Source organism: Anser brachyrhynchus (assembly GCF_964034855.1).
Source record: "Anser brachyrhynchus genome assembly, chromosome: 1".
In the NCBI taxonomy this organism is placed as follows: Eukaryota; Metazoa; Chordata; class Aves; order Anseriformes; family Anatidae; genus Anser; species Anser brachyrhynchus.
The window spans coordinates 173,843,349-173,869,597 of NC_137694.1; the positions used below are offsets into that span (position 1 = coordinate 173,843,349).

Genomic DNA, 26,249 nt, shown 5'->3' on the forward strand with positions numbered 1-26,249 from the left:
AAATGGCAAAGGAGAGATAGAATATATCTTTCAAGTGCAGTATACAAAATCATTTGTGTTCTTTTCTTTGTAACAATCTCTGTCTTTTTTTTTTTTTTCTTTTTTTTTGTAATCTATATTAAAATGTATTACACAATGGTGTTAATTCATTGTGCCCTTACATAGTAAGGGGTACATAAGATATAAGCTTTTATTGCTCTAGCTTTCACTAGAAAGGAATGCATACCCAGGGAAATTTAACATTTCTTACTGTTTATTTTATGCAATTTATTTCAAAAAGCAGTATTTCATGTCTTAGCCAAATTCTGCATTCTTACATGCTTTTTCTCACTGTGATGCCTACTGAGGAAAATGTATGCCAATTATGCAATGTGTTTGGTACATCCTGAAAAGGGTGTATTGTGGAAAAGGGCACATAGACCTACCTGAAAGAAAAAGATAAACATATTTTTCTCTTTTTTAACTGTGGTAGACAAAGGGCAAGTAATTTAAAAGTAGCTGCATTCTGTTATCATTATGCACATAAGTATTATTCTTTTAAGAAGACCGCTATTCACCACCGGTAACTAAAGTTAAAAGGAATAAGTGAAAATATTTTCCTCATATTCAACTCACGTCAGTTCCAGAAAATTTAGGATTAGCAGAGAATAATGTTGTCTTAGGCATTATAACTGTGAAAAGAAGACGTGCTCATACAACATAGGAAAAAAAAAATGTACTCCTATTTATCTTAAACCCATATTGCAATGAAGACACGTAATGAAGCTTGGATTATTGCAACCTTGTATTGGTAAAAAATGATTATTTTACAAGTCCTCATGAATAGACTTTTCTTCAAAACTAGAGAGTGCTTGTTCCAGGGTAGATTTTTGGAGAAAAATATGGTAGATTCAATACCTGTTGACCAACATCGGATACGTTTCATAAAAATATTACTAGTACCATTAAAGATAATCACAGACACATGCATGCACATGTGCACACACATGCCTATGTGTATACATATATATATTTAGACTTATTGCTATCTGGGAACAGAAAGGAGTCTAGAGGATTTACAACCCTGTCTGCTAAAAAATGGTCTCAATTGAGTTTGCTGTTAAAGATTCGTCTCACTCTTCAGTGCATCTTCCACTGCCAGGCAAGGTGAAATTGACTTTTCACTGACCAAAAGAGAAAACCGTCAGTAGATCAAACTGTATATTCAATTGCAGATCTACTTTGTTAATAAGAAAGACTCAGTAAGGGAACTCAGATTAAGTCATTGGCCGTCTACACTGTACATGTGTATTGGGTTTATCTGGCAAGGTGTTGGTAGCAGGAAGGCTTCAGGGGTGGCTTCTGTGAGCAGAAGCTCCCCCGTGTCAAATCAGAGCCAGCTCCAGCTGTCTCCAAAAGGGACCGGCCGCTGGCTGGGCTGATGCTGAGCCAATGAGCAACACTGGTTGTGCCTCTGTGAGAGCAGATTGAAGAAAGATTGAAGCAGATTGATGCAACAGTGAGAGAGGAGTGACGAGTGAGAACCAGACCTACAGACCCCAAGGTCAGTGCAGAAGGAGAGCACGAGGTGCCCCAGGCATGGAGCAGAAGTTCCCCTGCAGCCTGTGCAGAGGCCCCTGCTGGAGCAGGCTGTCCCCATGTAGCCCAAGGCTCCCACGGCAGAGCAGATCTCCACGCTGCAGCCAGTGGAGGAGCCCCCGGTGGAGCAGGTGGATGTGGCCTGGAGGAGGCTGCAGCCCATGGAGAGCCCCTGCAGGAGCAGGCCCTGAGCTGGAGCTGCAGCCTGTGGAGAGGATCCCACGCAAGAGCAGGGGGTCTGGGGGGAGCTGCCGCCCATGGGTGACCCATGCTGGAGCAGTTTGCTCCTGATGGATGGACCCCATGGTACAGAGCCATGCTGGAGCAGTTCTTGAAGAGCTGCTGCCTGTGGGAAGCCTACGCAGGACCATTTCAGTAAGGACAGCATCCCATGGGAGGGACCTAACACTAGAGCATAAGCAGAGTGTGACCATTGAGGAGTGGCGGAGATGAAGCATTGCACACTGACCACAGACCCCATTCTCCATTCCTCTGCACCACTCGGGGGGAGGAGGCTGAAGAATATGGACTGGGGGAAGGTGGTTTTAGTTTGCTTTCACTGCTCTAGCTTGTTAGTAATAGCCAATACATTATTTAAATCTCTCTATGCTGAGCTTGTTTTGCCCGTGATGATAATTGTTGAGTCTCGCTTTCCTTATCTCAACCCTTGGGCCCTTTCCATTGCATTTTCTCTTCCTTTCCCTTTGACAAAGGGGAATGAGAGGGTGGTTTTGTTGGAGTTTAGCTGCCCAACTGGATAAAACCACCAAAATATGTAAACTCATAACTTCTTTTTGTTGTTGTTGTTGCAGATGTTTTGTTGGTGGTGTTATTGCTGTTATTGTTTGATTGTTTTTGTTTTTGTTTGGTTATCTTTGAATTTCTCTGAGATAAATCATTTCCAGAGTGAAGTTTTATGCAATATGAATTAAGCTACTCCATACCATGTATCTTGAAGGTCATGACTTACTATATTTATTGCTGAAATTATACAACTGTCATGCTTGAATGGAACAAGGTGGGACAGGGTATAAAAAGCATTCAACACTTCACCATGAGAGGCATCGTTGGACCAATTTTGAGGATATTACTTTCACATAAACAATAGGTTATTTTTTTCAAGCAGAAAACATGCAGGTATCAAATGTTTCATTTCTTGCAGTGTGTTTAAATGGTTGGTCTGAATTCACATTCAAAGTATATCCAGTTTGTATGAACTCTCATGAATCGAGAAATAAAAAGATTATACATTGTGTAACTGAATAGTAGAAGCAATTAGCTCTATATAATTTTGTAAATAAATATTTGCAGTTTGTTACATTCAAAAAATAAAAACAAAAAAAAGGAGAAAAAAAGTAGAAAAAATGGCATGAGAATTAGGTTGTGGCTTTTGAACCTAAAAAATTGGCCATGGTGCCAGTTATTGATGAAACAACCATTATTTTAGGCATATTGAAGAGTACACTAATTTACTTTCCTAATGTCTAATGGAGCTACAGAGCAAATAAAATGATGAGGAAAAACTGTACAGAGTGCAGTTATGAATTATATTTAATTTACGATCAAGCAGAGTATCTATCCAGATAGTAGTAATGACAATCATTATATTCGGATAACTTTCACAGAATTCCCCTGTCCCTGTGTAAAATAGAAGGTGATAATACAATAAAAAATATTTTTTCCCATCTTCAGATGGGAATACAGTATTTTTCCATTTATATATATTTATTTTTATATATTTTTAATATTTATATATATATATTTATATATTATTATTTAGGAAATAATAGTATTTCATAAGAATAACAGGGAATATGAAGCAGACAGCTTCCATATTCCTGTTTTTTTTTTTTTTTAGTGTCTCAGCTAATATCCAGATGTTAAACCAGCAGTTATTTAGTACTTGTAAATAACGACAACAGAATTAACAATTTTAGGAAGCTTACTCATCACTCTTTTTTCCTCCTTTTCTTCTCTTTTTTATTTTTTTTGTTCTCTTTTATAAAATCTGGGGAGTGATCAGCTCTACTAATGCTCTCTGTGACAACACAAATAGTCACAATTGCAAGCAGGTATGCTTCTACAGCGGTGGGGTTTCTATACTTAAATGTGTGATGGAGATCATTTTAGTCTTTCATATTCATGTGTTTCTGACATAATGCCCCATCACTATTTCAGTTTCAAAGGAGCAATTTGAGCTTTCCTGTCACCAAGATTTCATTTAAACGTGTGTTTAGAAACTAGAATTCTTCCTCCTTCTTATGAAGTGCTTCTGCATCTCTAGTTTGCTCTGAAATTGTGTGAAACAGAGATACAATCAAAAAACCTTCTGTTACAGAAGTGGAAAAAAAGAACTTGCTGCTGTGAAATTTGCTATCAAGTAATATACAATCAATGTTTTCATGTTGTTGTTGTTAACTAGCTATGGTTGAAATAGGACATATGGTTTTATCCTTTTTGTCACAGTTTTCTTTTCTGAGCTGGAATAAATCACTAATACCAAAACATTCAAAAAGCTTAAAATTAAGAACCTACATTCACACACAAGCCAATGGAATATAACATGTAATCACAACTAATTACCTGTTTTCAGAAATAATGAGTATATATGTGCCTAAATTGAGCCTTCATTATTTTTTTCCATTATTCTATTTATTAAATTTGGATAAAAACTAGCTATGCTGCTGTGATCAACATTTCCATATGAACTTCCAAAGAAGTCGAAGTGCACATTCTCTACAGTATACAATTTGTTTCAAATACCCAATGTAGAGAGTGATGAAATAGTCATTCTTCTTCTCTGTGTCTGAAAAAGATTACTACCTGAAACACTAACTACACTTTTTCCAAATTATTCTTGTATTTGTTTCATGTTCATCACCTATACGTTCATACACTCAGTAGAAAGAAAAAAAGGACAGTGGGAGTGAGTGTCCTGATAAAACTATCCTTTGATTGCTTATTTTTTCATTCTGAATCATGATGCTTCAGGGTAATCATGTTGGCAATCCTCTTACATGAACAACCTTTGCTGATTATATACCTGGTCTCCACAAAATAAATAAATAAATTATTTAATTAAAAAGTAATTAAGCATTAGAGTGTAATCCATTAATAGTAATGTGCATTTGTGTACTAGTGACTAACTTGAGATGTTGAAGGAACTTTGAGAATAATCGTGGCACTTTAATGAGTCTTGATGCAAGAAATTCAGGCAGGATTGGAGTTCAATAATCTGAATTGCTGTTTATGACCCTGGTGAAATTAGGATTCTGAGCTTCAGTTTGACCAGAATTTAAGAGCATTCTCCAGGGTGAGTGCAGCTTCTCCCAGGAATTTGTCTGGCTAAATCTAAGGTCAGCTTCCTTGCTGATAGGAACTGTTGTGGAAACAAACGATCTTGAAGTGAAGGCTTTTCCCTCCTTTCCCTTGGGAGATGGATGAAGCTGAGGATCTCTTGTTTGGTCCTTCTTGTTTGTGTTACACCACAGATGTGATCTATGCCCCATCCCCTTGACCCTGACCCTATACCTCAGCTAATGACTTGGCTTCCTGGCTTCATCACGATGGACCTGCTCAGTAATCACCAGTTTGTACCTGATACTGATCTCTGTCTTTGGACCTGATCCGGCTCCAGTTTTGCTAACTTAATTTCTTGACTTCTTGCCAGTGAGGCCACTGCTCTGCCTGCCTCTTGTCACCTTTGGATCCCAACTCACCTTCCCTCATAGAGTAGTCTGCCATTACTGCTCCCTCACAGGATAGGGCTCTTCACATTGTGTCCAACCTATAAGTGCCCTTGTTTTGCCAAGTCTATTTGATGGTAGGGAGCAGATATTTATCCTTTCATTACATAATCGACTCTCTTCTTTCTTATTACAGGTCTAGTGATAACTCGAAACCCTCTGAAGTATGCCAAAACCAAGTTCTGACTGATATTATCTATTTAGACATCAAAGTCCTCAGCTTCCCTGTTTTGTGTCCATATGTAAAAGTCCCTCTCTCAGCTAAACTTCATTTTTGGAGCTGCTGCTCTGGGCTGTCAGACCATTCCTACAGGAGCTGCACTTTGGAGCCTTGGGTAACTGGGGCACATGTGAAACAGGAGTTGCATATCTCCTTTTCCTCCAGAGTCACCTTCAGTTTCAAAAAAGGCATTCAGACCCACTCTATACAAAGAGAAAATAAAGCACATAAATTACTTAGAGTTTTGGAGTGATAGAAGAAAAAAAAAAAAAAAAGAAAGAAAGAAAGAGAAAGGAAGGAAGGAAGGAAGGGAGAGAGAAAAGAAAGAAAGAAAGAAAGAAAGAAAGAAAGAAAGAGAAAGAAAGAAAGAAAGAAAGAAAGAAAGAAAGAAAGAAAGAAAGAAAGAAAGAAAGAAAGAAAGAAAGAAAGAAAGAAAGAAAGAAAGAAAGAAAGAAAGAAAGAAAGAAAGAAAGAAAGAAAGAAAGAAAGAAAGAAAGAAAGAAAGAAAGAAAGAAAGAAAGAAAGAAAGAAAGAAAGAAAGAAAGAAAGAAAGAAGTAAAGAAAGGAAGGAAGGAAGGAAGGAAGGAAGGAAGGAAGGAAGGAAGGAAGGAAGGAAGGAAGGAAGGAAGGAAGAGAAAGAAAGAGATAGTTATTCCTGTAAAGAGTTACTTTTCACTTGTAAAATATTTAAGTTAATCAGTCAAACACAAAAACACATAGCTCAGCTGTCCACATTAGTCATAGCTCAGCTGTCCACATTAGTAACATCAAAACGGCTAATATTCACAATAAACGTGAGATAATATACCATAAGTAAAACAAATTCACAAGACTTGTTTTACTCTGTTTTAAATAATAAATGTATTTTTCAACAATCAGTAAAGGGAACTCCTGTATTGAAATCTTCAAGTCAAGAATAGGTGCCTTTTTGGAAAAAATTTTAAGCTCAGTCACAAGGTGTGGGGATAAATATTAGAACAATTCTATGACCTATTCTATACAGGCAGTCTGACTAAATGATTTAATATACCCTACTGACCTTAGAAGAGGTTCATCTGCTAAAACCTCTAAAAAACAAAGTAACTTAATAAATTGTTTCAAATTTTAAGAAAGTAACAGATAAGTGCATAATATAATTAAACAGTATCAGGCAATATGATCAGGTCTTCTCTCCATTTCACCGAACATTTAGGATGTCAGACTTTCTTACAGTTTCAAGTACAACATTATTTCTTTCTTGATCGTGAAAGAAAGAAAAAAAGTTCATATAATCATTATTAGATGGAATGCGCCTCTCTCAGAGAGGGGTGAGGATTTTTGCTCAGGCAGGGCTGATAGATAAGGCTTTAAACAAGAGTCGAAGGGGGAAGGGGATAGAACTAGGCATGCCCATGATGAGCTAAGGGATGGTGTGCTAGAATCAGAGGGGCTGTGTGCTAGTGAGGCCCCCCTTCGGTTGGCTACACAAGGTGCTGCGTGTAGGGAGGCGCATTTGAAGTGCTTCTACACAAACGCACGCAGTATGAGGAATAAAATGGATGAGCTAGAAGTCTTGGCCCAGTCCCACATCATCATCGGCATAAGCGAAACCTGGTGGGATGAGTCCTGTGGCTGGTGTGTTGCAATAGATTGTTACAGGCTCTTCAAGATGCACAGGCAGGGTAGGCAAGTTGGTGGGGTGGCAATGTATGTGAAGCATGGGCTGAACTGTGTGGAACTTCAAGTTGGTGATGGCAAAGTTGAGAGCCTCTGGGTAAGGACTAAGGGACGAACAAATAAAGGGGATGTCGTTGTGGGAGTCTATTACAGACCACCTGGCCAGGACGACAACGCCGATGAATTATTCTTTGCAGAACTAAGAGATGCCTTGAGATCAACTCCCCTTGTCCTAATGGGGGATTTCAACTTGCCAGATGTCAACTGGGATCACCACACGGCTGACACGAGCAAGTCCAGGAGGTTCATGAAGCACCTAGATGATAACTTCTTGGTGCAGGTGCTAAGGGAGCCAACTGGGAAAGGTGCCCTCCTAGATCTGAAGCTGGAGAACAGAGAGGGTCTTGTGGGAGACATGGCAATTGGCGGCCGTCTCGGTCATAGTGACCATGAAGTGGTTGAGTTTAGAATTTATGGTGACAGAAGGAAAACTGTCACCAAAACTTCAGCCCTGGATATGGGGAAAGCGGACTTCAGGCTGCTCAGGGAACTAGTCAGCAAGGTCCCCTGGGAAGCTGCTTTTGAAGGCATTGGCGTCCATCAGTGCTGGTCAGTCTTTAAGCACTGCCTCCTAAAAGCTCAAGATCAGGCAATTCCAAAATATCGGAAGTCAGGCAAGAGGGGCAGAAGGCCGGCCTGGCTGACCAGGGAACTTCTACTGGAGCTTAGGCAAAAAAAGAAAGTGTACGGCTGCTGGAAGGAGGGTCAGGCGAAGAGGAAGGAATACAGGGATGCTGTTTGTGTTTGTAGGGAGAACAGTCGTGTGGCCAAAGCCCAACTAGAGTTCAAGCTGGCCATGTCTGTGGGAGACAATAAAAAATGTTTTTAAGATATGTGAAAAGAAAAAGGAGAACCAAAGAAAACATAGGTCTGCTACTAGATGGGGAAGGTCTCTTCACAGACAATGACATAGGCAAAGCAGAGACGTTTAACACCTTCTTCGCCTCTGTCTTCAACACTGATGATGGGCTTCGGGACCCAAGGTACCCTGAGCTGGAGGACCATGACGGTGGGAATGACAGACTCCTAACCGACCCTGAACATGTGCGGGATTTGCTGCTCCACCTGGATCCATACAAGTCCATGGGTCCGGATGGGATTCATCCCAGGGTGCTTAAAGAGCTGACTGACATCATTGCGGGACCTCTCTCAATTATTTTTCAATGATCTTGGGAATCTGGAGAGGTCCCAGTAGACTGGAAGCTGGCAAATGTTGTGCCAATTTTCAAGAAGGGTAAGAAAGAAGACCCTAGCAATTACAGGCCTGTCAGTCTCACGTCAGTGCCTGGTAAAATTATGGAGAGGATGATCCTTGAAGTTATTGAAGCGCACCTGGGGGACAATGCAGTCACTGGTCCCAGCCTACATGGGTTCATGAGGGGTAGGTCCTGCCTAACAAATTTGATTTCCTTTTATGATAAGATCACCCATCTAGTCGATCAAGGGAAACCAGCTGATGTGATCTTTTTGGACTTCAGCAAAGCTTTTGACACAGTTTCCCATAGGATCCTACTGGACAAAATGTCCAGCATACAGCTAAACAAAAATATCATACGATGGTTGAGCAATTGGCTGACGGGCAAGGCTCAAAGGGTTTTGGTAAACGGGGCCACATCTGGCTGGAGGATGGTCACTAGTGGGGTCCCTCAAGGCTCCATTTTAGGGCCAGTCCTCTTCAATGTTTTTATAAATGATTTGGATATAGGACTAGAAGGTGTTTTGAGCAAATTTGCTGATGATAATAAACTTGGAGGAGTTGTGGAGTCAGATGAGGGTGGAAAGGCCTTGCAGAGAGATCTGGACAGACTGGAGAGCTGGGCGATCACCAACCACATGAAGTTTAAAAAAAGCAAGTGCCGGGTCCTGCACCTGGGAAGGGGCAACCCTGGCTATACGTACAGACTGGGTGACGAGACGCTGGAGAGCAGCCCCACAGAGAGGGATCTGGGGGTTGTGGTCGACAGCAAGCTGAATATGAGCCAGCAGTGTGCCCTGGCAGCCAGGAGGGCCAACAGTATCCTGGTATGCATCAAGCATGGCATTGCTAGTCGGTCGAGGGAAGGGATTGTCCCCCTCTACTCTGCACTGGTGCGGCCTCACCTTGAGTACTGTGTGCAGTTCTGGGCACCACAGTACAAGAAGGACATTAAACTGTTGGAGAGTGTCCAGGGGATGGCGACGAAGATGGTGAAGGGCCTAGAGGGGAAGACATATGAGGAGCGGCTGAGGTCACTTGGCCTGTTCAGCCTGGATAAGAGGAGGCTGAGGGGAGATTTCATCACAGTCTACAACTTCCTCACGAGGGGGAGTGGAGAGGCAGATGACCTATTCTCCGTTATCACCAGTGATAGGACCCGCGGGAAAGGTGTTAAGCTGAGGCAGGGGAAGTTTAGGCTGAACATCAGGAAGAGATTCTTCACCGAGAGGGTGGTTCCACACTGGAACAGGCTCCCCAGTGAAGTCACTGCACCAAGCCTGTCTGAATTTAAGAAGCGATTGTACTGTGCACATAGTCACATGGTCTAAACTTTTGGGCAGACCTGTGCGGTGCCAGGAGTTGGACTTGATGATCCTTATGGGTCCCTTCCAGCTCGGGATATTCTATAATTCTATGATTCTATGATTATTTTTACAAGAGATTAAAGGATCCCACTGCTGGAACACTTATTATCTTAAATGTCATGATTAACCTAAGAAGTTGTTAAAAATATATATATATTTAAAAATTGCTTGTTCTCACAGAGCTTGTTTCATTTTCCCTTATTTCTCCAAAGCATTGAATCATATTACAGCATCTTAGCAGTTAGGGAGTTATTGTGTGTTAAGGGATATAGCAAAATTTTAAAGCCAAAATAGCCCATTGTTGTGGTTTAGTCTGGCAGGCAAGGAAGTACCACAGAGATGTTTGCTCGCTCGCTCCCCCCACAGTGGGATGGGGGACAGAATCAGGAAAGTAAAAGTGTCAGAACTCATGAGTGGAAATAAAGTATTTTTACTAGGTAAAGCAAAAGACACGTGTGCAAGAAAAGAAAAACAAGGAATTAATTCACTAATTCCCATCAGCAGGCGGGTGTTCAGCCACTTCCAGGAAAGTAGGGCTCATCACATGTAATGGTTTCTTGGGAATAAAAATGATAACACTCTCAACGTCTCCCCCTCCTTCTACCCCCCCCCCAGTTTTTGTAAGCGTGACAGCATATAGTATGGAATATCTCTTTGGTCAGTTTGGGTCACCTATCTTGGCTATGTCTTCTTCCAGCTTCTTGTACACCCCTAGCCTGCTTGCTGTAAAGAGATTTCTTGCTCCCAAATGCCGTAAGGGTAATTTCAAGTTTTGCCTGTTTTAGGCCAGACCACTACCAAAAGTTTGGGGACCCTCAAGGAACATCAGTTAATTTTCCACAGCCACTTACCTTCTAAAATGTATTTTCAAATATATTCTTCAGAATTTTGAAATTATTAGTTGTGTTTACTGTCAGATTAAACTTTCTATGAAAAAGCTTTCTTGAAAGCAGCCATCAAAATAGCTACTGAGTGTCCTGACAGTAACAGAAGAGAAAATATAAAGCTAATTTTCCCATTCTGCTGGAGGATATTCCTAGTTGAAGAAGCAAGCAGCTTTACTGTCAAAAAAAAAAAAAAAAAAAAGTTAGAAAGTATTTCTCATTCATATTCAAGATGAATGAAAAAATTCAAGGACCAACAGGAAACTGTTCCATTCCATTCCATTTCCTCCCTTCCCCTCCCCTCCCCTCTTGTCACTGACTTTATATCTTACATAGGTAACAATAGAGCCAACTGCTATAATTATTCATTGTAATTCAGTTTTATTTTAGCAATTTAAATAGTCACTTCACTTTCACTTTGCTTGTTGCATGCCACCAATTAAAGCAAACATTACAAGAAATCAGAAAACTTAATCAATAGAGTCTTCATTTTATTTTTCTTGCTTCCACGTTTATCTACATGTTTTTAAAGGGAAAAAAAGTATATTTAAAATTAATTTACAATTAAAGGTTTATGTTCATAGCAATCATGCTGAAATATGCTACCTTTATGGGCTACTAAATATTTCACACCAAAGTTTAAATTTCTCCCCTTGACTACAAGTAGAATCATCTGTTCACTTAGCAAAGAATTCATCACATGCATGCCAACATGGCACAGCACTGTCAAGCAAAGTAAGTCATAAATACTATAATCTAATTTTTAGAACTTTGCAGTCAGATAGATGGCTTAGATGTAGTAAGAGTTTAGAATGAAGGAGTGCTGTGACCAGGGTACATATGCTACATCTGGCAAATATTCTGTAGCATAGATAGGTCATTTATGAAATTAAGAGTATAGGTAATAGGTGAGTCCTTTGAAATCCAAAAACTCTGTAGAATTTTTTTTTAGTATCTATATATCAACACTTGAAGGGAAATTTGTCTCCTGCTCTGACAGTATTACATTTTCCTTCACTGGTAGATTATGCTAGTAGTATTACATCTTTTACACGTTGTACAAAATACCGGATGTATTTACCAAGGTAGACGAAGCTGTACTTTTGTGGTATGACTCTTCTCCATTCTGGAGAGCAAAAATAGTCAGTTATACACAATAATATTAATTATTCAAGAAATGGGTTTTAAATGAATGGAATAGATATTCTAATTATTTCATCAGCTTTTTTTTTTTTTTAATGAGTTAATAGTTGCACAAGAGATGTAAACCCCATCATGTTTGCATTGCTTTACCCCCACTCTTTTAAAAAGATTTTGTGCTCTCTATTTCTCCTTTCCAAATAAAAAATAATGTTCCAATTTTTGCAGACGATCCTTAATATTATATGAGATAAAACCCCTTTTCTTGTAGGAATATATTTTTCCTTGTGCAGTGACAGCCATATTTTGCTGAGACATAAGGCATGGGAAAAAAAAAAAAAAAAGAGAGAGAGAGAGAGAGAGAGAGAGGGAGAAAGAAAATAGTCTGTAATCAAACTTAATCACAGTAGTACCAGAAAGGCATAAACTAATCACCATCCAAGTTCCACAAGAGAAAGACTGTCAGATAGTCAATCAACAGCAGCAGAAAGCTTTGAGGATTAGGATTTATGTGATCTAAACAATTTGTCTAGCAGTTGGGCATAACTAGTTATGAAGTCTACCTCAAGTCAATGAAGAAAGACTGGTATTTCCACAAAGCTATTTCCAGCTATTTCTTCACAGTTTAGAAAAATTGAATGTTTACCCCCAATGATCTTTCTGTTTTCTGTAGTTATGGGACACAGTAAGGTTTCATTCATTCAGGATTCATTCTGTAAGGATTTTGAGCTCCAAAAATTCTTACAGTTCCTTCTAAGAGATTATGTATTTTAGTCAGCACTTATCACAATTTACAGAGGGGCATAAGGTGAAGAAAGACATTAATTATGTTTTAAAATAGATTTCAACATTTCACTTTAGCCCTGTGAGGGTCAGAGATTTTCATCTCCTTCACAAATACGTATATTTATGGTTTCCAGAAGTTTTTCCCCACTTAGAGATTCAGAAATGTGTCAGTTTGGATTTATAGATTTCTATGTTGTCTCACATCATCTTCCATTGAAGTAAAAACCAAAAACCAGACACTTACTCCTCGTAGGCACCAACAAGAGATGTACAAGCCTAGCTGCGTTCATACATGATCAATTCCTTTTGTCATTTTACTTACAAGAGTAAATTATCATTCACTTTTTTTTTTTTCCCCAATGCCTAATTGTAATATTCTCTCCTGAAGTTTGTACTCCTTGACTCTTATCCCACCACTGTGTGCCCCTAAGAACAACTCTGTCTCTGCTATACCTTCTATCAAATAATTAAAGACAGCAATAAGATCTTCATTTAATCTTGTCTGCTGTTCTTTCTGGTTCTATTTGTCCATCTTGTACTCCAGCTCCAGACATCTTGGTGGTTCTTTGTTGGACTCAGTCTGGCATGTTAATGCTTTTTTTGTACTGCAGAATCCCAAGCTGTGAACAATCTTCTAGACATGTTGAATAAGAGACAATAATGACTCCCTTTGACCTTGTGGCTGCAGTTCTGCCGTTTTAGCTCAGGATGTGGCCTTTTTGTTGCAGGGGTACACTGCTGACATGTTTAGCTAGGGCCATTTCCTTCTCTGAAAAGCTACTTTCTAGTTTTTTTGGCCCACAGTCTTTATTGTTGCATAGGCTTATTTCTCCCCAGGTGTAGGACTTTGCATGATGTTCCAGGACTTCATGATGTTCCTGTCATCCTGCTTCTCCAGGCTGCCAGGTCTTTCTTAACAGCAGTCCTGCCCTCCAGTGTATGAACCATTCTGACAAATTTGTCTTCATCCTTAAAACTACAAAAAAAAAACACTCCATCTCACAGTTTGAATCGTTAATAAAGACATTAAACAACATTGAACTCTGTATTGACCCATGAAAAAGATGAATTAATATTCTCATTCACCAGTCCCTTAAAGCCTATTGCCAAGCCAATTTTCTGTGTACCTTATTTCATTATCTTGGCTGTAAAGTTGTTACAGGAGACCTTGCTAAGTCAAATTATACAACATCCACTCCTCTCATTTTATACAGAAGAAGAGTTGTGTTGTCATTGAAAGTCATCATGCTTGTCACACACCATTTTGATTTGTTTAATCCATCTCTCTTTTCCTTCAGATCCTTGGAAATGGCTTTTAAAATATTTGCTTTATGATTTTCCTATGGACTGAGGTTAGGTTGACCTGATTGTAGCTTCTCATAGCTTTGTCCTGTTAAATACATATATGATATTTACATTTTTCCCATCATCAGGAACGTTCTCCAGTCTCCATGGTCAAAAACTGATAGACTCACATCCTTTCAATGGTGTTTTTCAGCTTCCTCACCACCCTAGAATGCACCCCATCTTGTTCCAAGGATGAATATTTATATTCAATACATGTATATACATGTACAATGCAACTCAGCAGTTCTCAACTACATACTTTTTTTCCCATGTTAATGTTTCACTCTCCCAGAATCTGACACTAGAACCACTAACCTACAAGATCTGAGGGTAAAACTTACCAGTAAAGATCAGGGTAAAGAAGGTGCTACCTTAGCTTTCCATATATACTTTGTCACTAGTCCCTTGACTCATAGTTGGTGCTGCCAAGACTGCCACCAGTCTTCATACACTCAGCAAATTATCCTCATCTGTGAGAAACACATCCAGTTTAGCAACTGTCTTAGTTGGTCATTGTGTCCACTGTCAATTGACAAGGTTGGCCACTGTGACAATTGCCACATCAATGACCTGCATCTAATCTACAACTTTTTTAATGTTTTCCAGAGAACCCCTAGTCATGTTACCCTTTTAACAGATGTCAGGATTATTATAGTTCCTTAGGACAACTGAGGCCTAGAAATGTGAGACTTCTTCCAGTTGTTGAAAAAAGTCCCCATCAGTTTTTCTTCTTGATCATGTGGTCTTTGGCAAATACCCACCATCATGTCACCTGTATTAGTCTCTTTCCTGATCTTTACCCATAAACTGTCAACATCTTGGTCTCCCATTACATTGAGGTGAATACTTAGCTCCCCAACCTCACTTAAAAATCCTGTATCCACCCAGGGCAGCACCTGAGTCATGCAAACTACTTTAGCATGTCTCTGTAATCTCAGTAATCTATAGACTTTGCAATATGTTCCTGCAAGTGTCTGTGTATCTTTATTGATTATAAATGAAATAGACATGGCTACATTATATTAGGCAGTTACATATGGATATCTAAATTTAAGTGAAACAAATTGCACCCTTAGTGACTTCAGGATTATTATTTTTTTTAATGTTCCCTATGCAGTTTTGAGAAACATTAGCAATGCAAAATATAGCATAAACTGTACTTGGAGAAATGACACAAAAATGCAGTTCCTAAAATCAGACTTCATCCAAGTGCTCAGCACAGTAATACCTGGAAGAATAGAAGGTAGAAGCATCCTGCACCAAAATACAATGTTTTTGATAATTTTTGTTCCTTATTCTATCTTAAAGACATGTATGCTGCAGAACAGTTAATACCAGAAAAAAAGGCCCCCTTATAGTAAAGGAACATATAGAGGAAAAATATTCAAATATAAATATTAAATTCAAAAAAAAATGTTTTATACACATTCTGAAAATAACAAAAGAGAAAAACAGAGAATAGGCAATGTTATACTCAGCATCTTATTATGGGCAAAAGGGAATAAACCATACATAGACCTCAGGATGCACTGTTAGCTTAATTAAAATCTTAACTTCTAATAAAAATGCAACAGTCATTATAAGACCAGTTGCATTAACACAATCCAAATTAATACAAAAAAATGTCTCATTAATATTAATAGATTTAAAATTGTAATACAAGTGTCCTGGTTCCAGTTAGGACAGAGTTAATTTTCCTCATAGTAGCTGGTAGGGTGCTATGTTTTGGATTAGGATGAGAAGAGCGCTGATAACATGCTGATGTTTTAATTGTTGCAGAGCAGTGCTTACACTAAGCCAAGGACTTTTCAGCTTCTCGCTCTGTCCTGCCAGCGAGCAGGCTAGGGGTGCAGCAGGAGCTGGGAGGGGACAGACCCAGGACAGCTGACCCAAACTGGCCAAAGGGGTATTCCATACCATCTGACGTCATGCTAAACAATATATAGGGGTGGCTGGCCGGGGTGGGGGGCCGGCTGCTCGGGGATAGGCTGGGCATCGGTCAGCGGGTGGTGAGCAATTGCATTGTGCATCACTTGTTTCGTACACATTATTATTATTAATACTATTATCATTATCACTATTATTATTATTGTTATTATTATATTCCTGTCTTAATAAACTGTCTTTATCTCAGCTCACAGGCTTCACTTTCCCGTTTCTCTCCCCCATCCCAGAGAGGGAGGGGGGTGGGTGAGCGAGCGGCTGTGTGGTGTTTAGCTGCCAGCTGGGTTAAACCACAACAGCAAGGAACATTAATATTATCAACTCTTTCTCTCTGGTGTTATGCTATGACAACCTAGGGATTTCATTCTGTATGTGGTATTCCCAGGGTTTAAAGCACAACAGGTCAGGCAATAGCCTTGTACAAAGATTAATGTACGCAAGTAATAGAGAAAAAAACAGTATTTTCTCGGCCGAAATGCCTCTGTAAATGCATCTGTAAAATGTAAGAAAAAAAAAAAAATCCCAAATCAAATCTAACAATTTAGGGAATCTTAATAAATAAATAAATAAATAAATAAATAAGTACTGGCTATTGCAGGGTTGAACTACTGAACTCTAGCTTCCAAAGTAAAACTGGTATCTCAAATGAATTTATTTTTTCTTGGATACTGATCTAGAGTAAAATAAATTGTTCCTGAAGTATTTTATTTGTTTATTTTAATGATAGGGAAGAGGAAATAACATAAGGAGTTTCTTTGTATTGTTGTGTTTGTTTGTTTGTTTTCCTTCTTTGCCTTTATCTCCCTTACTCTCTTCTGGGAAATGCCTAAGATCTGGAGAGAAATCTTGAATTGTAAATTAGTAACTTCAGCAGAATTCTAAAATCAGATCCTAGTATAACTTTTTCTGAAATGTTACATGCAGTGATTATTAAAAAAAAAAAAAAAAGCTTTTCATTTGTCACTATCTATTTACACATGATGCTGTGACACATAATTTATTGTATAGAAATGAAAGCTGCAAAGAATTAGCAAGCCAAGTACTCAGAGGCCAAAGAGTCATTTCCCTGGCAAGGGAGATCATGCAAGAATATATCCTTCTTCCCGTTCATGTTTCTATTTATTGTTTAATGGTTTTCCAGTTGAAGAACTGAATGATAAGTAGCTGGCTTGAATTTTACTAAGAGCTCTGTGACAGCAATGCTGAAAGATTCAGTGCTGTGTGACTGTAATCACAAAAAGATCTTCAGTGTTTGGACTGTCATAGAAATAATTATTGCTACAAGATTTTTTTTAAACCCACTATTATTAAGTCCACAGTTCTGAATTTTTACTAGAAAAAATATCACAAGACTGAACTTAGAATTTTGAGTTATGGCATTGAAACAAATTGGTAGGGGCTGTGCCTTTCTAGTTCCCTACTGCTTACATTGAAGTGGTCTGAATATTTTATATACACTTGCAAATTGCACTGATATAAATAGTCAATTCCAGTAGAGAGTTTAAGCCTTTTTTTTTTTTTTTTTCTTTTTTTCCCCTAGGTCCAATACTGTGATCTGAAATCCCCTAGTCATTTATTAACTATTCCAGGGATGCTTACTCTTGTATTTTCTCTTGTCACAATTAAACTGCTGCACATGTGCACAGTAGGTTTCTGATAGGTACAAAACTGCTTAGGACCTCTCATGCAGCTGAACCTGATCAGGGCCAAAATTATCAAAAGGATCCATTTCACAAAAATATCTAAGAGCTACCTCAAACAAAGGCTTTAAGATTTGCTTAGATTGGTGGTTGAAGCTAAAGGTAATTAATCTCCAGGCTGAGCATTCAAGACTTTTGACCTGGACTCCAGGTCAAAACCAAGACCAACTTGTCCTGAGTAGGGTGTCAAAGGAAGAGTCCTGTGCCCATATGTGTGTGCTCACAGCATGTATCCAGTGTCTTAGGGACTAACAGTGAAGAATCTGTTTGCACAGAAGGAACAATTCAAGATACACTCTTCCAGTAAAAAAGAATCTGAATTACTTAGTCTCCATAGATATTACATGGAAATATTCAGTTTTGTTCTTGGAACTATCAGTATATTTGTGTTTTATCCAGTGACTGTCTCATTCAGAATGCATGGACTTGAGATTGACCCTCCCTACCCTTAAGGTGAGTAGCTGTAAAAACAACATCTATCCATTTTTCTATTTTTCCTGCCCTCAGTGAATCTTGTTTTGTTTTGTTTGTCCCTGTGACAAGGCTACAAGAAGAGAGAGAAATAACAGCCTCAGATGGTTATCAATATATTCTGCAATATAATAGTTAAGAAGTGTTATTGTGAGGTTGAAAATGGAATTTTCAACTTTTCAAATAGCAACCTCATATCCAGGGTGAGTGAACTAAATACTGGAAATTAAGACTTACCTTAAAAGAAACATGAACTCTGTATTTAGGATAGCACTTGCAGCTGTGAAGGCCAATTAACTGAAGTCTGTGGTCTCAGGATGAGCCAACACAGAGTGTGAGAGTTCTTGCTTTCTAGCTGCCGGCAAGCTTTTGTTTTCAAAAAGCTTTGTATCACCTTTTGGAATCTCATCCTGAGGTGTCGTGTGCACTTCTTGCTCAATATTATATAAGAAGTCCATACACTTCCATAGAATCCTATATTTCATTTCAAGGGGCAAACATTAAAAAAGCTACATGCTTGCAGTCTCAGGATATGTGTCTAGGATATGGGTCTAGTCCAAAGTGATGTACTTCTTAGTGACAAGCAGTCTGTTGCTTATCCTTTTGTCCTTGGTCCAATCATAGGATTTTTTTTCTTCTATTCACGAGTCTTTTCAGGATGGTAAGGATAATTACACTGCAATTATTCCACGTAGGCAGAGACTAACATCCCTAATTATTGTTGTAGGGCCAGCTGGCAGAAGTAGAGCATGCGACCATTCTGGAGGAAGAGAGAAAAATAGTTTTCTGGGCCAAGCTCTCAGGTAAATGTGCTGTACTTTGTTAAGGTGTGCAGAGCTGTAGATGTTTTTGTTGTTGTTGTTGTTGTTTTTTGTTGTTGTTTTCAACTTGATACTGTGTATAAAGTATGCTTAGAGTAAGGTTCTTTCCTATTTAGTGATATACAATAAACTACCTATTAATTTTCTTGAGGAAAGGAAAAAAATAAATTATATATATATATAAAAACTAAATCCATAGCTCTGTAAAATCCAAACAGAAATGATACAGTAAAAGAAAGAATTCAAATTTCCTGAATTTTTCTCTAGTTCTTTTTTTTTTCTGTAATCTTACAGTAAAATTATTGTTTTTCTATGAAAGCATGAATCAAAAATTTCTTTATCTCTATTATAGTATTGGATATCACTTGGTTATTTATTAGCACTGTTGGGGAAGAGCATCTATAATGCAATGAAATTATCATTTCATTACTCTTTAATCCTGTGTGTTTGTTCATGTGGGTGAATGCAATTTTCATTGAAGCTAGAGTTGAAATTTCTCTAAAACCAGTCTGTTATAATAGAAATGCAACGAATAGCAAATTAGCAGATAAAATAATATACTAAGTACTAACAAGATATTAATATGATACAGATATATCTTATTTTCCTTTCATATATTTCCAACCTGTTTTAGTCAAGTTTGATTATCAAGTCAATGCTATTACTCCACGGTACTATAAGTGGTGCAGTAGGTAGACTTTAGATAAAAACTAAGCACGAGTATACCGGTTTGGGCTGGGATAGAGTTTGTTTATTTATTTATTTATTTATTTATTTATTTTTTATGGTTTAGTGGTGGACTTGGCAGTGCTAGGTTAAAGTTTGGATGTGATGATCTTAAAGGTCTTTTCCAACCTAAATGATTCTGTGATTCTATTGTAGTTTTCATGGTAGTATGCTTTAGATTTGTGACCAAAACAGCGTTGATAACACACCAATGTTTTAGCTATTGCTGAACAGTGCTTACACAGAGTTATGGACTTTTCAGTTTCTCATGTCAGTGCACAAGAACCTGGGTACACAAGAATCTTGGAGGGGACATAGCCAGGACAGCTGAACCCAACTGCCCAAAGAGATATTCCGTACCAGATGATGACATGCTCAGTAATAAAAGCTGGGGGAACAGAGAAGGAAGGGTGGATGTTAAGAGTTCTGGTATTTTTCTTCCCAAGTAACTTTTACATGTGGTGAAACCCTGCTTTCTTGGAAATGGCTACACATCTCTTTGCTGATAGGAAGTCGTGAATGAATTCCTTATTTTGTTTTGCTTGTACACACAGCCTTTGCTTTATGCCTTCTGATTCTCTTCCCTCTCCCACTGCACATGGTAGTGAGCGAGCAGCTGAGTGGTGCTTAGTTGCCTACTAGGGTTAACTCAAAATAATAGGAAATAGTAAAATTTGGATATGTTTAAAATTCCATGTTTCCAGGACAAAAGCTTCTGAATGTATAGAAAATGTGTCTATTCAGGGACAAAACCTCATATTCTCTTCCTGTTGTTATCTGATTGCATACGTTTTTTAAAAGAAATCAACAATAACTGTATTTCATGTAACCATATGACCAGAGGGTGTGCATTTATTATTATTATTATTACTTTTAATTTCCAGGAAATGTTCACATACAATGTACACAGCATATTGACAGTTCTGCATTCTGGTCCAGAGTGACTCCTGACTAAGAGGTGGGATAAGGCACTATCAATATATCCTAGTGAAACTGTGCCACCAGAGAGAACACAAAATTCATCTTGTTTAGATGAATATGAAGGACATACTAGTCAATCTTTGCCCAGAAAATAGACAGTAGAAATTCTGCATTTTGATTTCTAAAGCACTCAACGTAAAATCCCCAAGTGTTATAGTTAGTAGACTTATAGGGCAGTCGTTGTAATAAGTAGATCACGTATAAAGTCAAATACAACTATCCTTAAATCTTCAAACAGTATCTGAAAAAGACAGGAAATACAGATGAATTTTATGAGGACTTGATTCTCTTCATATATCTTGTTCATATATCTCAGATGCTTTGCATCTGAGAGAATTTATGCCCCAGAGACATCTAGTGATACACCATTTAATTTTTGGATTTTAGCAGAGCTTAAGCACAAGATTATGGTCTGTCAAGCACAAGAAAAAGAGGTGAAAGCAATTTTTTCTTGAATTTATGGAAAATGTATGTCTCTATCTAATGAATTTTAGTGCCTTTTGGGTCAGCAAACTCTGAACAGTTTATGTTTTTCAGTTCTCTTGTTTCTGTGTCCTAGTTTCAGCTGGGATAGAGTTAATTTTCTTCCTAGTAGCTGGTATGGTGCTGTGTTTTGGATTTCAGATGGAAATAATGTTGATAACACAATGATGTTTTAATTGTTGCAGAGTTGTGCTTACACAGAGCCAAGGACTTTTCAGCTCATCATGCTGCCCTGACAGCAAGTAGGCTGGGGGTACAGAAGAAGCTGGGAGAGGACAGAACCAGGACAGCTGACCCAAACTGGCCAAAAGGGTGTCATGCTGAACAATAAACCTGGGGGGATTTGGCCAGAGGACTGCTGTTGCTTGGGCTGTTTGGCTAGGCATTGGTCTAGCCAATGTGAACTAGACCAATGTGGTCTAGCTAGTGGTGAGCAACTGCATCACTTGCTTAGTGTATTCTTTTTGGTTTTGTTTTTATTTTTTTTATTCCTTTTCTTTCTTATTAAACTGTACGTAGCTCAACCCACAATTTTTATTTTATTTATTTATTTATTTAATTTGTCCTGCATCACGCTGTGTGGTGCCACAAATAGCTGTGTTATGCTTAGCTGCCTCCCAGGCTACACCACTACCGTGTATTACACCTATTTAAAAAAGATAAATAATAAAAGGCGTACAAGAAGACATGAGCAGAGAAGGGGATATAGCACCAGAAGGATTGACTTAAGCAAGTCTTTTAACATTGCCTCACATAACATCCTCATGGACAAACTGAAAATGTATGGACCAGATAAGTGGAAAATAAGGCGGATTTAGAACTGGCTGAACTGCTAGGCTCGTAGAGTTACAATCAGCACCACAAAGTTCAGCTGGAGTCCAGTCTCCAATAGTGTGCTCCAGGGTTTAATATTGCCTGCAAAAATGTCTAACAGCTTCATTAATGACATGGATGATTGGACAGAGTGTACCCTCAGCAAGTTTGCAGACTATACAAAAATGGGAGGAGTTACTGACAAAACACGTGGTTGTTCTGCCTTTCAGAAAGACATCAACAGGGTGGACAATAATGTCATGAAATTCAAAAAAGGGGAAATAATTTGCACCTGGTCAGGAATAATGCCTTGCACGCATGTTCTGTTACACACCAAATCAACCTGGAACTATATGCCCTTACAGCCAAAGAAGGCCAATCGACTCTTGGGCTGCAGTAGGAGAAGCATTGCCAGAAGCTCAAGGGAGCTCACCTTTCTCTGTGCTCAGCACTGGTGAGGCATCTGGAGTGCTGAGTCCACTTCAGTGTTTCTCATTACAGGAGTGACAGGTAATGGAAGGCCACTATAAGTTTTTTCCTGGAGCCTTCTCTTCTCTAGGCTGAACAATGCCAACTCCCTAAGCCTCTTCATAAGAGAGATGCTCCAGCACTCCGGTTATCTTTGTGGCCCTACTCTGGACCTGCTCTGACAGGTCCATGTCCATCTTGTGCTGGGGGCCCCAGAGCTGAACACAGTACTCCAGGTGGGATCTCACGAGAGCAGAGTAGAGGGGGAGAATCACCTCCCTTGCCCAGCTCGTCATGCTTCTTTTGATGCAACCCAGGATATAGTTGGCTTTCTGGGCTGCAAGCACACATTTCTGGCTCATGTTGAGCTTCTCATCAACTAACACCCCCAGGTCCTTCTACTCAGGGTTGCTCTCAATTCATTCTCTGTCCAGCCTGTATTTAAGATTAGACTATTAAAGCCCCTCTGGATGGCATCCCTTCCCTCCAGAGTCTCAACCACACCACACAGCTTGGTGTCATCTGCTTACTTACTGAGGGGTGCCCTTGATTCTACTGTCCGTGTCACTGACTAAGGTGTTAAACAACATGAGTCCCAGTACTGATCCCTGGGGAACACCACTCCTTACTGATCTCCACTTGGTCATCGAGCCATTGACCACAACTCTTTGAGTATGACCACCCAGCCAATTCCTTACCAGACTCAAAACTCAGAGTGTAAAGATATTTTTTTTCATTATTAAAGAATGGCAGTCTCTACCTCTAAAGCTATGCTTTTATCAGATTTATTAAAAGTGATGTGCCATAAACTAAATGGTTAAATGAATATTTACAGTCACAAAGTACTGTAACACAGGTTATAGTGTATATCAAACACTATGTAACCTAAGTGCATTTTGATGGTTTGTTCTTGTACAGCAGAAATTGTTAGTACATATAATGGATTCATTTTTTTTTTCTGTACATAGTAGAAACTTGTTTAATGTGGCATGACAGCTGAGCTTTCCTGCAAGTTTGAAGAATGAGATACGCTCTTAATCCTTTGCCCCTCGCTTTGAACTGGTCCCAAATTCAACCTCTCTTCAGGAATAAGAACTAATGAACACGATGGTATGTTTTCAGTTTCCTGAGCAGCTGTCTGGTTCTCTTAAAATATCCCCAAAGCATTTACCACTTCCAGATCTTGCATCATTTCCTCTACTCTGGCAGGACTTTCTTTAAAACTTACCCCCTAAACACTACTTGGTAATGTTTCATGAGTTTTTCATTCACTCTTTGGCATGCAAAGACCTTAATTATATCCCCATGAACTTCTGGCATAGGTCCAGATGCTGAGAAAAGAAACAGCAGCAAGATCACTTAAACAACACCTCTAATACAGAAGTGGCAGTATGAAAAGTTCTAATTGGCTTTTGCCTAGTAATTCTCCATAAGGAAACTACAGTGAGATGAATTCTTTTCACCGTTATGGCATTGTAGCCCAAATGAGAAGTGGATGTTTCTAACGTTATTTGAATCACAGAGAGGGTGTTTACAGTATTCCCAACTTATGCATATGATGATAAAGTTAAAATTAGGTAAATAATTTAATCATGAGCTTTAAATATCTTCTGTTTAAAATCTTCGATAATACAAATATATTGACCTTATTAATATTTATAAATATGTAAAGGTGCAAGCTGGAACATAGGATTTTCCATTTAATATGAGAAGAAACATTTTCACGGTGAGGGTGACAGAACACCTGGGAACAGGCTGCCCAGGGCGATTGTGGAGTCTCCTTCTCTGAAGACTTTCAAAACCCGCCTGGACATGTTCCTGTGTGACCTGATCTAGGGGTTCCTGCTCTGGCAGGGGGATTGGGCTAGATGATATTTCAAGATCCCTTACAATCCCTAACATTCTGTGATTCTGTGATTCTGTGATATATTCTACTCATATATAAAAACGAATTAATTTAAGTACTCCTGTATGTATTTATACAGAAAGCAAAAGAGCTTGTGATACTCCAGATTATGTTTTATATATATATATATATATATATGTTGTGCACAAGGCATTCTGCTCTGACAATTTATGTAAAAAACTTGTATGTTTCACAAGACTGTGTTTTCATTTTTGGTTTTAATATCCTTGCTTTCTCTACCTCACATATGGGGAATAGCTAGCTGCTCCAACTTGTCCAACTGCAATAAAGCAAGGTGACATTTTGTCACCTGAATTATGTTTATGACCCACAAGTAAAGAATATGTCAGATCAACTCCAATTCTTCCAGGAAGAAGGAAAACTATGGGTGAGAGACATTTGAACAAACCTATGTGTTGCTGAAGGGTAGTCCAGGTACTGATCTCTGTCTATAATGGGGATATGGTTATTGTTTTCTGTAGTAACTATAAGCAGTGTGGAGACCAGCACGTCAGCAACGCTTGGTATGGGGAAGGGGATCACTCTCAAAAGCACAAAAGGAGCCAGAGTTACTCTGCCTTTGGTTCATGTCTTTGTGTTGTCAGGACAGAAGGGGTGATAGATGTAAGGTATCTTTCAGAAGTAGCATGGAGATTTGGTCCTAATAATCAAACAACTTCAAACCTTTAAGTGAAAATTTTGAGCAGCCAGACCAAGGAGAAGTCTGCAAATATAAACATTATTTTACCATAGTTACAAAACGGCAGAGATCTTTTCTTTCACCAAGCCAGAAACAGCGTGTGTTTATAAATCTCTTACCACCTCTACTTACTGTGCAACATGAAGTGCTCCATGAGGCATTGGTGTTTCAGGCTGGGTATTTAGAAAAGATTTTAAACTTCAAAGCTTTGTCCTTTTAAAGTGCAAAAATATAACACTACAAGCAAAATTATGTTGGTAGGATTTGTTTGATCAAATGTAGTGCTAATCAACCACAATCCCCCAGCAATCGACAAGGAGAAATAGGCACTTGTGGGATAATATGGCTGCCAAAATAGAGGTTGCTGGAGTGATTTAAAGTTCTCAACATTTCCCACCCATCCTCAAACTTTACTTCTGAAGCATATGGCTCTCCCATATGTTCCCTCTATTAGCTTAATAATACGTAGCCCTGTCGAGATGTGACTGATACCATAAGATACTTCTAATGGCACTGAACACCTATGCAGGGGCAATCAGACAAGATCAAAGTGCCTAAAAATGTCTATATTTAGATGACTCAGTCATGTTAGTTCACACCAAATGATGTCAGTTCCCACTCATTGACAAGACCAGCCAACTGAGAGGATACCTTCAGTTCATTCACCAGTTGGTCCTTCAAAGAGGTGGACAAGGGAGCCCTTACAGAAGCTATGTCTTTCTTATCAACAAGTACAGGATACGTCAGATCAACTCCACATCTGCTAGGAAGAAGAAAAGCTATGGGTGAGTGACATTTGACCAGATCTATGCGTTGCTGTAGAATCCAGGTACTGGTCTTTGGTGAGGCCAGGCTGGAACTTTCTTTTAGAATACTTTCTTCTCTCCTCTTCCCTACCTCATTAGTCACTCTTTGTAAAATAAATAAATAAATAAATAAATTTGAATGTGCTATGCAGACCTAACTTCTCCTTTCCAGCTAGTGCTTTCCTTGTGTGTGTCACAGAGGGGAGAGATCCTCACTTCCCATTCCCCTTTGCTTCTTATGGTCTTCCGAACAGCTTGTCTCCTTTATTTTGTCACTGAACCAGGTTCAGGCTATGTAACCCAGTGTTTGTTTCAAGTTCATACATTCATCACTTTGTCTCTGCTGAATCTGACCTAGATTTTTTTGGGCATCTCCAAAATCCTTCCTACTTTTTCTGTAATTGCAACTTATTTATAACTTATAGGGATTATAACTTCTGATGAGCTGTGA

The 26,249-nt window shown here is 38.8% G+C and overlaps 1 long non-coding RNA gene across 2 annotated transcripts; it reads left to right on the forward strand.

Annotated features, from left to right (window-relative positions):
• The first annotated feature begins 17,171 nt into the window (after positions 1-17,171).
• LOC308187979 lies at positions 17,172-22,941 on the forward strand. 2 transcript variants are annotated; one of them, XR_013945045.1, is made up of 4 exons: positions 17,172-18,428; positions 18,822-18,897; positions 20,526-20,599; positions 21,291-22,941. It is a non-coding gene; the product is annotated as an uncharacterized lncRNA (long non-coding RNA). The 2 variants fall into 2 exon arrangements; XR_013945046.1 differs by having other exon boundaries at positions 17,172-18,076.
• The last annotated feature ends 3,308 nt before the right edge of the window (positions 22,942-26,249 follow it).